Source organism: Pectinophora gossypiella, chromosome 12 (assembly GCF_024362695.1).
Source record: "Pectinophora gossypiella chromosome 12, ilPecGoss1.1, whole genome shotgun sequence".
NCBI classification, from domain to species: domain Eukaryota; kingdom Metazoa; phylum Arthropoda; class Insecta; order Lepidoptera; family Gelechiidae; genus Pectinophora; species Pectinophora gossypiella.
Genome location: NC_065415.1, coordinates 10,901,343 through 10,917,876, shown reverse-complemented (window position 1 = coordinate 10,917,876; position 16,534 = coordinate 10,901,343). Strand labels below are relative to the sequence as shown.

Genomic DNA, 16,534 nt, shown 5'->3' with positions numbered 1-16,534 from the left:
AGTTTGCAATACACTTTATTTACGTATGAGAAGATGCAAGAAGTTTAATATTGCTATTATTTAAAACACTACATTATTTTTACTAAGTTGTGCCACCTAGCAATTGTTTCGTTCGCCAAAACTAGAGCTCAATTCCCAAGGTCCCCAACAGGTTTTAACTTGTCAAACTGAAACAACAATACGTCCTACTGTTACAATATTTAAATATGTAAACAATATAGGTACCTAAATTGTTTTACAATTTTTTATCACGAAACAAAACTAGTACGTGTCAAATTCCCTATTCATTGTTTTAAGTTTACGCGGTTATTATCATAATTAAAACACATAATAACGGGTTCTTACCGCGTTTAAATGGGGATATACTGCAACAGCAACAGTGCAACAGTGTCGAAATATCGGGAGTCTCATATCCCCATTTAAACGTGGTAAGAACCCGTTATTATGTGTTTTTTTAAATTCCCTATTGTTACGAGGGGAGGTCAAAAAGTTCGCGGAATGGAGGGGTTGGAGGGGGTTGGTTTGCTCGTACAGGTAGCCGCTAGTTGCACACCTCATTAACAGTATATGTACCAAGTTTGAAGCAAATCGGGTCATTAACGTTTGAACTATCGACCAGCAAACAAGTGAATCGGGAAGAACTCAGCGAATATGGAGAAAATTGAACACCGCGCCGTCATTAAGTTCCTCACCAAGCAAGGAAAATCCGCTCAGACGATTTTTCAAGAGCTGTTAGCAGTTTACGCGGACTCTGCCCCTGGTGAAACCATGGTTTACAAGTGGCATAGTCTTTTCAAGCAAGGAAGAGAGTCGATTGAAGATGACCCCCGTTCCGGACGGCCCATTGAGGCCACCACACCGGAAATCATCGAAAAAGTAGAGAAACTTGTATTAGAAGATACCCGCTTGAAGAAGAAGCAGCTTGCAGCAATGGTCGGTGTATCCGAAACAAGTATTTTAAATATCCTACATCAACATCTTGGGATGACTAAGGTCAGCGCAAGATGGGTTCCAAGAATGCTCACGCCACTTCAAAAAAGCGAGCGTGTCGAGTGTTCTCGCCAGTTTTTAGAGCTCTGTGGAGAGAATAAGGAAGAAGTTATGGCCCGGATTGTTACTGGAGATGAAACCTGGGTTCACCACTATGAACCTGAGTCGAAGCAAGAGTCGATGCAGTGGCATAAAAAAGGCACACCACCTCCAAAGAAGTTTAAGGTGTCACAATCGGCCGGAAAGATCATGGCCACTATTTTTTGGGATACAGAAGGTATTTTGCTGATTGATTATAAAGATCGTGGTGTGACTATAACGGGACATTACTACGCTTCTTTACTGGATAGATTGAAAGAGGCTATCAAGGAAAAAAGAAGAGGAAAGCTGTCAAGAGGTGTGCTCCTTTTGCACGACAACGCACCCGTCCACACGTGCCATGTTGCGACGGCTGCCATTCACCGATGCGGGTTCGAAAAATTAAACCACCCGCCTTACAGTCCAGACTTGGCCCCCAGCGATTATTATTTGTTCCCAAAAATGAAAAAGGAACTGCGTGGACGAAAATTTGGCGATGATGAAGAAGTCAAGTCTGCAATTTCGGCCTATTTTGATAGCAAAGAGAAATCTTTTTTTTATGATGGAATAAACAAATTATTTGATAGATCCGGAAAATGTGTTAAGGTTAAGGGAGAATATATTGAAAAGGAAAAATAGTTTCGTGTTTAATTTCGACCCCCTTCCCCCTCATTCCGCGAACTTTTTGACCTCCCCTCGTATTTCTTTAAAATACAACATTGTATAAAAGATTATATCGAATTTATAGGATACAGTTCCACCCCTTTGTATTTTTATGAAATAAATTATTAAGTACTTTTAACTTGTATAAATGCACGTAATCGATGTAAAAAGCTTGACGAATCGCAGTGAGAGATATTTATGGTACCTACATGGGCCCATTGTAATAACTACGTGATATTTATTGATAAAAAATACACTAAGTTTTTTTAAACGCGCATTATAAATGACATTTATTGAAATGAAGTACCCCTATGTTATAAAACCGTATAAAGTTTAGGTGATATTACGTTCGATAAGTTCATAAATATTTTCTGAAGAAACATTGCCGTGAAAGTCAATTTTGTTGTAATGTTATAATTTTATAGTTTTTTTTAGTACCTAAATTGATTGCTGAGGGCCCCCTCAGCAATATTCTCCCTAGGTATTGGAGATTCGGAATGCAAATGTAAATAATCAGAAATGTGTAGTGTAAACATCCGCAAAATATCTATTAGGAACTCAGTAAAATATGTTATTTATCAGAAAATATGTTACTAAAATAGGTATAAAAGCTTTTCTAGTGCTTTTCGTATACTTATTATATTTTGTTCTAAATTCTTATCAATTACTAGCTGATCGGGTAAGCGTTATCTTGCCGGAACCATGCACCAATGGGTTCAATTTTGAGCCGAATCCATCCATAGAAGTCACCAAAATTGGTCGAGACATTTTCGAGGTTTTGCTCTCAAAACCTGCCATGTGTTGCCTGGGAGGCTAACACACGGCAGTTGATTTTGTTATACAACCCAATACAGCATCACGCCCGTATCCTCGCATGGGTAGGCAGGGGTGCATAGTATATACTCCGCGCCAGCTGTGGGACTTAATCCCATGTAAAAGGCAAGCACATACACAGAAGGCACAGATAATATAAGAAGATAATATAACTGATAATATAACACACAACATACAAAACAAGTTTTACACAAAACATACACTAAAGATACAGTACAATCTGGCGGCCTTATTGCTAAGCAGCAAATTCTTCCAGGCAACCAGTGGTAAAAAAGAAACATTTATCATAATATTTGGTGCAGGACGGTGCAACATCTAGTATAAAAAGCAAACAACTACCTACTAGCATAAAATACATAAAACACCTAGTAAAAACTTGCCTATTTAGAGCAGATTCTAAAATAGTAACATTCATGTAATTTGTTAAAAACTCGAGAGTTATTGAAGTACTAGTGTGAAAGTGCGAGTTTACCCAACTGTTTACGTATTTTATTTTGTAATAATGTTGACATTTTGATTAAAATTAATGAAACACAATTACTAATAAAAAAACTTGAATACCTACTAACATAAAATACCTAGCATCACCATGTATTACCTAGTATCTGTTCCTCATTAACTAATGAAGTTCAACCCCGTCTCCTATTCAGCGTTTGGAGCCCACGTTCTCATGTCAAACAGTAATACAATTAAGGCGGAGACACATTACTGGACCGGCTATTAACTGCTCTATTCCTTTTTTCCGTTATCACACCATCTAATTAATTAATACCGGTTTTTGTCCGGACTAGTTGTTGTGCTGTAACTCTGTCATCTGGGCTGGAGATTGGCGGGTACAGACGAGCACTGAAGTTTTAACGTGAGAACTAGGTATAGGAAGACAGGTTATAGAAATCGAATTTGATGTGACACAAAATAGTCGATTTCAATTTGTGAGACTGTCTTTTGTTTGGTAAGGACTTTACAAGATTGAGTCACCTGATTGTCTGTAAAAATACGAAGATTCCGCGCTTCGGAGGGCACATTAAGCCGTTGGTCCCGGCTATTAGCCGTTAAAACACCTCCACCAACCCGCAGTGGAGCAGCGTGGTGGAGTATGCTCCATACCCCCTCCGGTTGATTGAGGGGAGGCCTGTGCCCAGCAGTAGGACGTATATAGGCTGTTTATGTGTGACACAATCTGTCAACGTTAGGATTTGAGCTTGAATTATACCTATGCCACGCCGTTAGGGCCTTTCTCACTAGAATACCACCGTTTACTTTATTGTAGTGTTACTCACGCGGGAATCAAAACAAAAAGTAAAGTACTTAAAGAAATAAAAAAGAAAAAAACAAGTTCGCATTAAGTAAGCATTGTTGTTTTGTTTTGATTAGGTACATAGTTCTGAATTCAAATTCTGATACACGATAAGTAAATCTAATAAGTAATAGACGAACATGGAAAGTAACATTCGTTTTGTTTATGTAATGTGTTTCTTTTGTATGCAATAAAGAGTTATTGAGATAAAAAAAAAATGCTACCTAATACTGAATACTCACTCTCTGCAAGTATACCTCTAAGACACATGTTAACGCTTGTCCATTCGGAGATCTCTAGCTCGCCCACGCGACATAATTAAGCATAAACCTAACTAACTGACTTAATGCAATCCGGAGACTGATAAACTGTTGTAGCATTTGCATAAAATCCTTATGTATACTCTGTAACTAATATAGCACGATAGCTAACGCGTGTGACATACTACGACTGTAACACTCTGAGGTAAGCGTATTTTAGAAGAAGTGAGATAAACGATTCCCCGTCGGGACACGTCTAACAAAAATTGACTATAATATGAGACCTTCCCTGATTTGGTCAGGGAAGGTCAGGTCAGGAGTGGTGTATGTTAATCTGTTGGTCCTTGTATTAAGCACACAACATGAACCAGTTAACAGTGGCTCAATAATATACTCCTCCTGACGCCAAGGTGGCTGAGGTTGAACAACGTTCTCACAAACCACAAGGTAGAAGAAGAGTGCGCCTCTGCCTATCACACAAAGCCCAATGTACTCAGAAGAGGTACCGCGGGTGTTGCGGCTCGGAAACATGAACCACGCAGATCCATCTCTGTGTGCTTAAATGTAAGAATTTTGCAAAGCGCAGCGTATTTTTTAAAATTATTTTCTTGTTATATTCATCATTCTATACGCTGCTGGAGATTTTTAACGAATCTTTTAGATACTGATTATTGTAAATGTGACATCGACCTGGGATAGACATTTAGGAGTCGCCGTCACGGGCACGGCTTGGATGATGATGATGGTGATGATTGTAAATGTACGTATTTCTTTTTAACTTAATTGTATTATTTTTATTCTTGGTTTTCTATTTTCATTGTGTATAATTTGAAGTTGCTCTTGTAGTGCCCTTACCGGGTTCCTGTTTGTACTTTCCTCTACTTTTAAGTAAACGTCAGGAATGCACTAAATATCTTATCTTATGGTACCTATTGTAAGTGATATACGGTCACGAGCATTAATATGACTGTATACACTTTGGTACCATGTCACATTAACTTTTTTGACAAATCGAACTGTAAGTCTCACTAAATGTCAAATATGTTAGTGCGACAGAGTCCAAAAGTGGGTACATTATATTGCTCATGACTGTACACTGACGGATGAATTTGTATACCTACTCAAATAAAGATTTCCATTATGAAACTTTCATAGGAATCGCAAGCGTACTCGAGACGTTCGAAAAGGCGTTAAGGGCAATTCTAACAGAACTATCACAACCCACAAGTAGTAGTTACATTTGCATAAAATACCAATATCGGCAGTTTGGCGTATGATCAGAGAAATTGCCTCTCTGATAAAATATAATGTTGAAAATGCAGTCGCCATTTTTGTTCATGTTTAACGAAGTGGAGTATATTACTTATCTTGATTACATAAGGGTGCGAATATGCAACGGAATATGTAGGTATTTTATATACATATATCTGTAAATTTATTTATTGTAAGTAATTACCTCAATGGTCCCTCCATCGTGTAACAGCCTCCGTGGTCTAGTGGTTAGAGCGTTGGGCTCACGATCTGGAGGTCCTGGTTCGATTCTCGTTGGGGACATTGTCGAAATCACTTTGTGAGACTGTGCATTGTTTGGTAAGGACATTGCAGGCTTGAATCACCTGATTGTCCGAAAAAGTAAGATGATTCGGAAGGTACGCTAAGCCGTTGGTCCCGGGCTACTAGCCCAAAAACCTCCACCAACCAGCAGTGGAGCAGCGTGGTGGAGTATACTCCGTACTCCGATTGATTGAGGGGAGGCCTGTGCCCAGCAGTGGGACGTGTATAGGCTGTTTATGTTTATGTAATTACCTGACGTAACGAATTTGTATACAGAACAAAACTCTAGCTAAGTATAAATTAAGTAACATACATACTCACGTCATTGCCTACCAGCGTAAGCAGAGACTATGAATTCCATTTGCTTCGATATAATCGTTTCATACACACACGTTGGTTTAGAGTTTTAGAGTAGTAGGTATATTAAAAAAGTAAATATATTAAATCGCATTATTAGAGTCAGCCTCATTGCGTAACATCCTAATTATAATAAAAAAAAATTGAAACTGTGTTTGATGTAATTCTATCCATATTAGGCAGTGTACGTAGGTACCAACTATGAGTATTAGGAACTAGTCGAACACCACATACACGCTCTAATTTGCAATTCAAACACATACTCATAAACTACTAAACACTCATTAACTAATCTCGGCCGATTGTCCGATTCGCCACAGATTACAAAACAATGCAGCTAACCAATTACTGGGGAATCTCTCACAACCATGCGCGCCCGCATTCGGTTGTGATTCGTTCCGGAGGCGGCGTGGCGAATGTGCGCCGACGTTCGTTGTCGTCGCGAACTCTTGCGCAATGACGCCGCCTCATTAGGCCGGAACAAAGTTATGTGAGCTTTCATGGTCGCTGTTAAACTGTGGAGTTAGTCTGATTTTAAGTTTTGTAAATCTAATTTTTATGTTGCCAAGAATTTAAATCCGTTACATATGTCATTTTGAAATGAAAGATAACAGTTAGTTCAAAATATGAATTACCTATAGGTTAATAATATAACCTCATATTTCAAAGTATAGCACATTTTTTTTAATTTAACACTATGCTAATAAGAAATTCTTATTTATAAAGCTATCTCTTACTATTAATATTAAAAATGAACTTCAGTACTTACATCGTCCATAAAATTCTCAATCATTTACTGTCTGTGACTCGCATACAAATAAATATCGAATCAGAACAAACCATTGTCTAATTTCGAAGTGTATGTAGCTGCCGTCATAGTGCGCTGACCTAATTTTCTACGCTATGATATTGTACAACTCACAGACAACTCACAAAAAACTCGCTTCCTGAGTACAGAACATGTTCAGACGAAATTATAAAAGCACCCGCTCAAAGAAACCACCCTTTGACACGTGTAGTGATGTAACTGCACTTTTGGCAGGAAGGAAACGAATTTGAGGCAATTCGTTTCAAATGAAAGCAAAATTATATGGCGAAAATGTCTTTAGAATTCTTTAGTCCGTATATTGTAACGTATTTATTATTTATACGTATGATTTACTTATGAGTTTTATCACTAGGGTAATGTCGGTACGAAAATTCTTAAGAAACAAAGCACTGTTGTTCGAATAAATATTTAAATACCTAATATTACAAATGAAACTTGGGCGATTTCGTCTAAGAAATGAATTATCAAAAATATTTGAAATGGTTTTAAAAGGCAACTTCTAAGAATTATTGTTATGCGGTAATAAAATAACAAGAAAACCCTCAATAATCAATGGAAAATGGCCCCGATTCCTGCAGACACCGCCTAATTTTATTTTAAGTTATATCCGTCATTTTCATATCCATCGAAAAGGAAAGGGACGGATGATTCACAGCTCTTAATTTTAGGAAGAATGAGTAAATGAATGAATAACCCGGGCGAATCAAAAGGTACCTCGCTGGTATGCAATCCGTTTGACGTGCTGTCTATTTAACTGTGACGGGTTATTAACGGATGTAAAATTTTTAGACGGTTGGTTTAGATTTATGCTTAAAATTGACGTGTGTTCCATTAATTTTATGCTTGTCGATTACCCGTCCCTTTCCTTTTCGGCGGATAAGAAAATGACAGATATAACTTAAAATAAAATTAGATGGTATTTACAGGAATTAGCACCAATATCTAATTAAACTGTTCGGGTATCTGCGTGACTTCAACCATTTTATCACAAGTCAGTTGGTAGAGACGCCTTCTAATTGAACAGGACGGAAGGAGAATCAAAGGGAATGATTGCATTCCCCTAAAATTTCAAGGGGATGCACCGAGGGTAGTCCGCGATGCGTGGACAAAATTCTTTTAGGGGTTTGCCTGAGAGCTACAATTTCGTAGAGGCGTGCCGTTACATCCAAAAACATGTCGCAAAGAAATGGATCGCCAGAAACATTTACACGCTCTTTAAATCTAACATATTTTAGACCCGTTGCACACCCGGACACTTCATACAAAACACCTCGTTTTACACAGACACTACACATTGACGCTATCGTACACGCGCATCTGTGTGTATGACGTCTGTTGCCATACGATTGAAGACTAAACTATGTCCAATGGGGGGTGAGGTAAACCTAGCTCAGACGCTGGTGGGGAGCGAAAAGTTGCCGTTCTAGTATTATTATTATAAACGTATATTCCTTTTTCTATGCCCGTAGGTAAGACCTGCATTTTTCTTGAAACGATATATGTATGTAAATGAGCAAACCATTATAAAGTACAGTGTTTAAAATATGGACGGACCATTTAATTCTTTACTTAAGTGTACAGTATAACATTGCTGTAACTCAACACAAATAACTACGCTATAAACCGATAGATTCTGTATTTTAAGACCTCGCTAAAATTTTATGTATTGTGCCACTTTACTTACGGTAAAGGGGAAGTCGGTAAAGTTTTACTTTCAATATTTCAATAGTTTAGCCATGAATGAATTGTCAATGGCTGCAATATGCTGCAGTTTTGTACAAAAACTAACAATATCTTCATCAATAACTATTTTTAAAGTGATATTTTTCTCACTAAAATTTGATTCGCTAAATTTCGATGCCTTCAAACTTATCCTTCAAATCTTCAACAATTTAAAATTATATATAATATGTTTTAACTTTTTTTGCTTCAATATATTTGGGTTCTCTTTATAGCTCCATGTATTGCCCATAGAAAAAGAGTAAAACTCGATGGGTAAGATTCCGTAGCAGTAATGCCATTGCTAAGATTGTGGAATGAAATTGGTCTAAGTAATTTGTGGGCTGGGGTTTGGACAGATCCATCTTGAGTTGTCAGGGTGCAAGACTCCATGTGTGGTCGTTAATAAGTAAAATCGCTGGGGCTTTAAGGGACCGCAAAGATTGCTGTGCCAATAAATAAGTTAAATATCTTATCTGTTTTCTCTCCTTGTCGAAATTGGGTTGAACGTCGCTTAAAGCGATGCGGTCACCAAAAGTTATCATGTAAAGAATTTTTAATTTTAATTTGCATGAGATGATAGCTGTCTTGATTTCAAACGAGTTGGTTATTGGATACACAAGTTACTTTTTGAAGATATTGATTATGTTTTTATTCGAAAGTGCAGAAATAATAAAATAACACTCGACATCGTTTCTGATAGCAAAGAATCAAAACTTTAAAGCAGCAGTCGAGCGTTTATTACTCTGTAACTGTAACTCTAAACAAAACTAATGTGATATTTCTTCTGGAACATTTCCCAAAATAAAGGGTTAGATTTGATTAAACTCGTAAAGAGAGGGAGGGAATATGAGCAGAAAATAGTAACATTTAACCGTTATCGCCGCAGATGCGAGTGGAAGGGTTGTTGTTACAGAACGAACATAAATGGAAGCCACTTCAAAGCAACTGTATGATGCTTCCGACAAAGTAAACACTTATTTATACCTTAGCTGTTTTACGAGAACTTCTTTGTGATCTTTTGTAAGAGTTTACTAATAATTGGTTGCGTTTTCCGTGTTCGCGGTTCCTGTGGGTACTTGATTTTGTCTTTGATACGTAACATGGATTCTGTTCGGAATAATACTCGTGTTTTCAAGTCGAATTTAAATTTAATTTCCTTCCTGAACCAAAAACAACATTGTTGGTTAAAGCCGAGAATTTCAATTACTTTGTCTATGCTTAACAGCTTTAATATTTTGTTTGATGATAATCTTTGACCTTTTATATTTTAGTAAATATCATTAGCCGAATTTTGCTATTGGTCAACGGTTCACCACGGCGCATATCTAGCTGTGAACTTCATTACCATACACCCATTGGCACCTACTGCGCCTCCATAACTTGAAAATTTGGTCACGTTATAAATTAGCGACCACAAATACTTGTTCTAAAATACAGTATGAGTTAGATAAAATTCTGCAGCTGTTTAGCCATAAATTAGCGCAACTTTGCATACATTTTACGCTATGACAAAGCAAGCGATGTTGTGAAAACATAGTTAACCTAAATATTGTGATGCCAAACAAAATATGGCTCACAAACTGTTTTCTAATACTCAACGATTCAATATAGACCTCGTAGCTATTTTAGTCAGGTAGAGAATATTTTTAGAAAGACCCAATACATTGATTATATGGCACTTCAGATTTTTTTGCCAGATTCGAAGTGCCCACGCGTGTGTTAAACTCCCCTTAATATTCCAATCCATTGTATCGATGTATGCGAATGGATATTTCAAGTTTTTACCGCGATCGCCAAACAAAGCTTTATTTTTGAGCTTCATAAGAAAGGTTTATTTAGCCATTGTTGGAGCACCATTTATCTCTTTAATTTATGGAGTGGCGTCGCGAATTGTGGACACATTCGCGTCGACGGACTCACGTAGTTTTGTACATTGTGATGGGCACTGGGTCCTTTTTGTATAGTGTTTTACTTGACTACCGACCTGCTCCATTCGTTACGGAGAAGTAAATGCCCACTATTAACCATTGTTTGTGGGTTCGTTATGCACCAAGTAATTTTCTTTGGTCGTTCGAATTGTCGCACTTGTGGTCCGGCAATAAAAGCATTTATCAAAACTTGACGAATAGGTGTTAACGTTTTGTAGAAAGATTTTTTTTTTAATTTCATTGTGGTATTGTAAGCTTCTGTTTTATTGACAATCGACCAAACGTTTCGTACCAAACGGGTGGTCGTAACGTAGATGTATTAGTCATCGCACTGAATTTCTCCCTCAATCAGCGCTAGACCCACTACGTAGGGTCGATTAATTCTTTCAAACATTTAACTGGGCACCCTCAGGCCTGTTGTCTTAAATGTTGTACCGGGTGAGAGTCTTCAGCGCTCCCCATTTGTCCGGCCAATTAGTTAATGCCATCTGCGCCAAATCTACAATAAGTCACATCAAAAAAAATGCACTGAATTTCGTTCATCATCTCTACCGTTATCGCGTTTCACAGAGTCCGCTTGCCTTAAACCTGAAGATTAGACAGGCACAGTTTTTCGCAATTGAATTTCGTTCTCAAAGGATTTTGCATGACGAACTGCTCGTGAATCTTAAGTAAAATGTGAAAATACATTTTATAAGCAATTTTCAGAACAACAGAACTCTGCTTATGAGCTACTAGAACCTGAAAATGAGTCGCTTTTGTGGTCTTTATAACTTTTTTAATAACCTTTAACACTATTATTTGGCTACGTTTGTCTACTAACTGACAAAGTTGAGTTATTGAGGCGGAGTACCAACCCCATCAACCCTGGTGTCAGGGTTCCTATTGAACCGCCAAAGGCCCCTGACATGGCTCACGTAACGACTGCTTACTTACATCAGTAAGTAGTAACCGGGACCAACGGCTGAACTTGCTTTCCGAAGCACGGATCATCTTACTTTCTAACAATCTTGTGATCAGCCAGTAATATCCTAACCAAATTAGGAACCACAAAGTTATGATTGTGATATGTCCCCACCGGGAATCGAACCCGGGACCTCCGGATCGTGAGCCCAACGCTCAACCACCACGGAGGTAATATGCCATTAGTGGCTAGGTAATAAGGGTATATTTCGCACACGAATAACATACCTATGTATATCTACGTACTTTATAATGTAGGTACGTATATAGAATTGATGTATTACTCATGTACGGTCACGAGCATTAATATGTATACACTTTGGTACCATGTCGCATTAACTTTTTTGACAAATTGAACTGTAAGTCTCACTAAATGTCTAATATGTTAGTGCGTCAGAGTCCTAAAGTGTATATATTATATTGCTCATGACTGTAGAAGAGTACAATAACCTGTATGACATGCTCATGGTTGCATATCAATCGATATAATAGAATATCAGGTTCATTTTAAATTGATTAGAAACTAATTTAGGCGTGTATCGGACGGTTGCGGATTTAGGTCACCTGTTAGTGCTTCGATAAGCAAACATTGCTAATTTCGTTATCGAATAGGAAATTCTGTATAGGTACTTACATATTGGATTAATATTTTAGGCTATAACGAGGTGTATCTGATATTAAGCTTTGAAATATTCCATAGTTATTATCAGAATTCTACAATCACAGTCGTAATGAGAAGATGTCAAAATAATACTTTTGATGGCGTAACAGTAACTAACGTAGTATAAGTTCACGACTATATTCCTCAGTGGAGTAGTCAGAGGTACAGCCAAATATATGAGCTGAAGTGTCAGTTCTGTTATACTTGTTTACTCTTACATATTTATTTATAGGTAGTGAGGTGTGTTCCGTAGGTTAAGTTTCAATCGTGTTGTAGGTACTTACATACACTAACAGAAATCAGAATCATTTATCAACGTAATTATCATGGATAAACTTGTTGAAGGTCAATTTAACATTTTTGAGTCTAAGCTACGTCATTTCGCAAGGTGTTATGGCTGAGAAGAACAAATGACAAGAAACTGCAACAGCAACACATCTTTTAAGTCAGTGTATGTATACATTACAAGTTATTTAATAACTAGAGGAACACATTTAATACTCGGGATTTTTATCGTTTAGGTAATCATTAATCTTATATTAAGCATATAGCTATTTTTCATAAAGTAAGCTTCACATGAGCTTTAAAATTTTCTGATAAATTCAAAATACTATCTGGTATTTTATTGTAAAAACGTATACATAACCCCAAAAAAGTGAATTAATTCACTTAATCTAGAATTTTGATTAGCAATTTTATTATTTTTCTTGTATTGTACGTATGTCTTTCACATTATTCTAAATACAACATTTATACAAGTATTATACAGAGTGTTAGTGACATCGTAACGAATACTTACGTAACGAGTTAATATTAAGTGCAATTTTCCGCCGTAAAATTCATGTTTTTTTTTTGTTTTGTTTTAAATCATTTTCAGTTATATACTAATACTAATTATACCTACTAATTATATACTTTTGCGACGGAAAATTCCACTTGATACCAACTCAGACTCACGCACTATGGATCGAAAAATGGCTTTCATAGACATAGGGATTTAAAATTTTAAGTGGCGGTTTTTTTGCTGGATATAGCTTCTATTACCTATTACTATATAGGAAAATGATACCCGAGTTGATTCTGTGCAAAAGTGGATGAATTATATTTTTTTTACGAAAAATTTGTATGGAGCTACTATGAAAAATCCGATTATCTCAAAAACGGCAAAAAAAACCGTAATATCCTGACAGATGGTTATCGTACTAATTATTTACGATTTTTTGACATAACTCATATAACGGTTTGAGATGCCGTTTTTTCTTTTAAAAATCGTCAAAATAAAAAATATTTATTTTTTGTTTAGAAACGGTTTCTTTCAAGTAACACAGGTATTTAACAACATTATAAGACATAATGGCATCACGCCTGTATTCCTGATGGAGTAGGCAGGGGTTAAGTATACCCAAGTAAGTATAAAAATGGCTTTCATAGACATAGGGATTTCAAATTTTAAGTGGCGGGTTTTGTTGCTGGATATAGCTTCTATTACCTATTACTATATAGGAAAATGATACCCGAGTTGATTCTGTGCAAAAGCGGATGAAGCGGATGAAGCTTGGGTATACTTAACCTCTGCCTACTCCATCAGGAATACAGGCGTGATGCCATTATGTCTTATAATATTGTTAAATACCTGTGTTACTTGAAAGAAACAGTTTTTAATAAAAAAAAATAATATTTTTTATGTTGACGATTTAAAAAAAAAATGGCATCTCAAACCGTTTTATGAGTTATGTCAAAAAATCATAAATAATTAGTACGATAACTAGCTGTCAGGATATTACGGTTTCTTTTGCCGTTTTCGAGATAATCGGATTTTTCATAGTAGCTCCATACAAATTTTTCGTAAAAAAATTATAAATTCATTCGCTTTTGCACAGAATCAACTCGGGTATCATTTTCCTATATAGTAATAGGTAATAGAAGCTATATCCAGCAACAAAACCCGCCACTTAAAATTTGAAATCCCTATGTCTATGAAAGCCATTTTTATACTTACTTGGGTATACTTAACCCCTGCCTACTCCATCAGGAATACAGGCGTGATGCCATTATGTCTTATAATGTTGTTAAATACCTGTGTTACTTGAAAGAAACCGTTTCTAAACAAAAAATAAATATTTTTTATTTTGACGATTTTTAAAAAAAAACGGCATCTCAAACCGTTATATGAGTTATGTCAAAAAATCGTAAATAATTAGTACGATAACCATCTGTCAGGATATTACGGTTTTTTTTGCCGTTTTCGAGATAATCGGATTTTTCATAGTAGCTCCATACAAATTTTTCATAAAAAAATTATAATTCATCCGCTTTTGCACAGAATCAACTCGGGTATCATTTTCCTATATAGTAATAGGTAATAGAAGCTATATCCAGCAAAAAAACCACCACTTAAAATTTTAAATCCCTATGTCTATGAAAGCCATTTTTCGATCCATAGTGGTCTGAATCGTGCCTCAAAGTTTACGTTACGACGTCACTAACACCCTGTAGGTATATCTACACCATCCTTATAAAACATTTCATCCGAACACAACAACATAATCTTTCACTCACACTCTAATCACTTATTTCAATTCCAATCCTATGCACCGTTTAAACAAGCGGCAATTCACCTACTTGCAACGAATAAAAGCGGTCTAATAAAATGGAATGCACCACAAATCTCTTTGTAATTACTCTGGTTACGGTTGTATAAGTTTTAATTATTCGCTAAATTACACACGTAGTATTTGAGTCGAGTTATCGGTGCCGACTTGTCGTTGTACCCTGCAGGCTGGTTTACGATTGTGCGTTTCCATTGGGCGAATAAATAAGTGTTTAGTAAGTTAGTTAAGGTCTAGACGTCTCGTGGCTCGTTTTCATTGCTTGTTTATGAAATGGTATCAATATCAAAAGCGACTATTAAAATTTGATCATCACTTAACTTCTTAAATTCTTTACTTGAATTTGAACATGTTTTTACAGTGAAACTGATAGGTAGGTATATAAAATAATAATTGCCCCTACCTACTTTTCTGGATAAATGTAATCACTGCTGCTATGGAATTCTATAGTCTCTGCTTACCCCGGTGGGAAATAGGCGTGAGTTTATATATGTATGTATGTTTACTGATTATTGCATCGGGTATACTGTTAACGCAGCGAATGCTGTCTATCAAACTACTTACGTGGATAAACGTAGTAAGGCTAATGGACGCGATTGCCAATAGATACCCGAAACTACTTTTTTTGCAAGTACATAACATAGCAAATTATCTCCCTTGTATCCCCAAAAGAGTATACAGAGGTGTATAGTATAGTATAGTATAGTATAGTATAGTATAGTATAGTATAGTATAGTATAGTATAGTATAGTATAGTATAGTATAGTATATACTATATATACACCGGTATAGTATACAGGGCGTTAGTGACATCGTAACAAATACTGAGGGGGTGATTCAGACTATGATTCCACTTGATATCAACTCAGAATCATGGCCTGAATCATCCCTCAAAGCATTCGTTACCATGTCACTAACACCCTGTATACACCTACTCCTCGCCAGCTATGTCTAAGTCCTATTTAGGTAATAAGGGGCGAGCCAAGCACTTTTTTTTACTTACTGTAGATTTGCCGCAGATGGCATTAACTACTTGGCCGGACAAATGGGGAGCGCTGAAGGCTCTCATCCGGTACAAAATTTAAGACAATAGGCCTGAGGGTGCCCAGTTGGGCGCGAACCTCGGCTCAGGGCGTCGTCTGAGAGAAAGAATATTGAAAGGATTAATCGACCCTAGTGGGTCGATAGCGATAAGCGCTGAATGAGGGAAATCGTCGACCACTCTAGCGGGGTCGCTATCGGGGTTCTGAAGAGAGCCAAGCACAGAAGGTTTGGAATACCCATTGGAAATCAAAGACGTATTGGATGTAATGGAAACGAGCACTCGTCAATTCTATGCAACTGTAACAGTCCGGACGCGTCGAAGATATGTAGTTAATGTTTAAAACCAATGACAGATCCATTTCTCTACATAGTTTGACAAATAATAATACCTGCTACTAAGTAACGGCCTCCGTGGTCCAGTGGTTGAGCGTTAGGCTCTCAATCCGGAGGTCCCGGGTTTGAATTCCGGCGGGGACATATGACAAAAATCACTTTGTGATCCCTAGTTTGGTTAGGACGTTACAGGTTGATCACCTGATTGTCCGAAAGTAAGATGGTCCGTGCTTCGGAGGGCACATAAAGCCTTTGGTCCCGGTTATTCTTATTGATATAAGTGAGTAATCGTTACATGAGCCATATCCCTGGCACCAGGGTTGATGAGGTTGGTAATTTACCTCACAAATTAAAATACAAATTCAAAAATATCTTTATTCAGTAGGTAACATAGTTATACACTTTGAATCGT

General features: G+C 36.9%; 1 protein-coding gene across 2 annotated transcripts in view; it reads right to left on the bottom strand.

Moving 5' to 3' along the window:
- The window catches only part of LOC126371179 (uncharacterized), a 729,644-nt gene that overhangs the window by 357,003 nt on the left and 356,107 nt on the right, over positions 1 to 16,534 (bottom strand). The gene's annotated exons all lie outside the window — the stretch shown is intronic.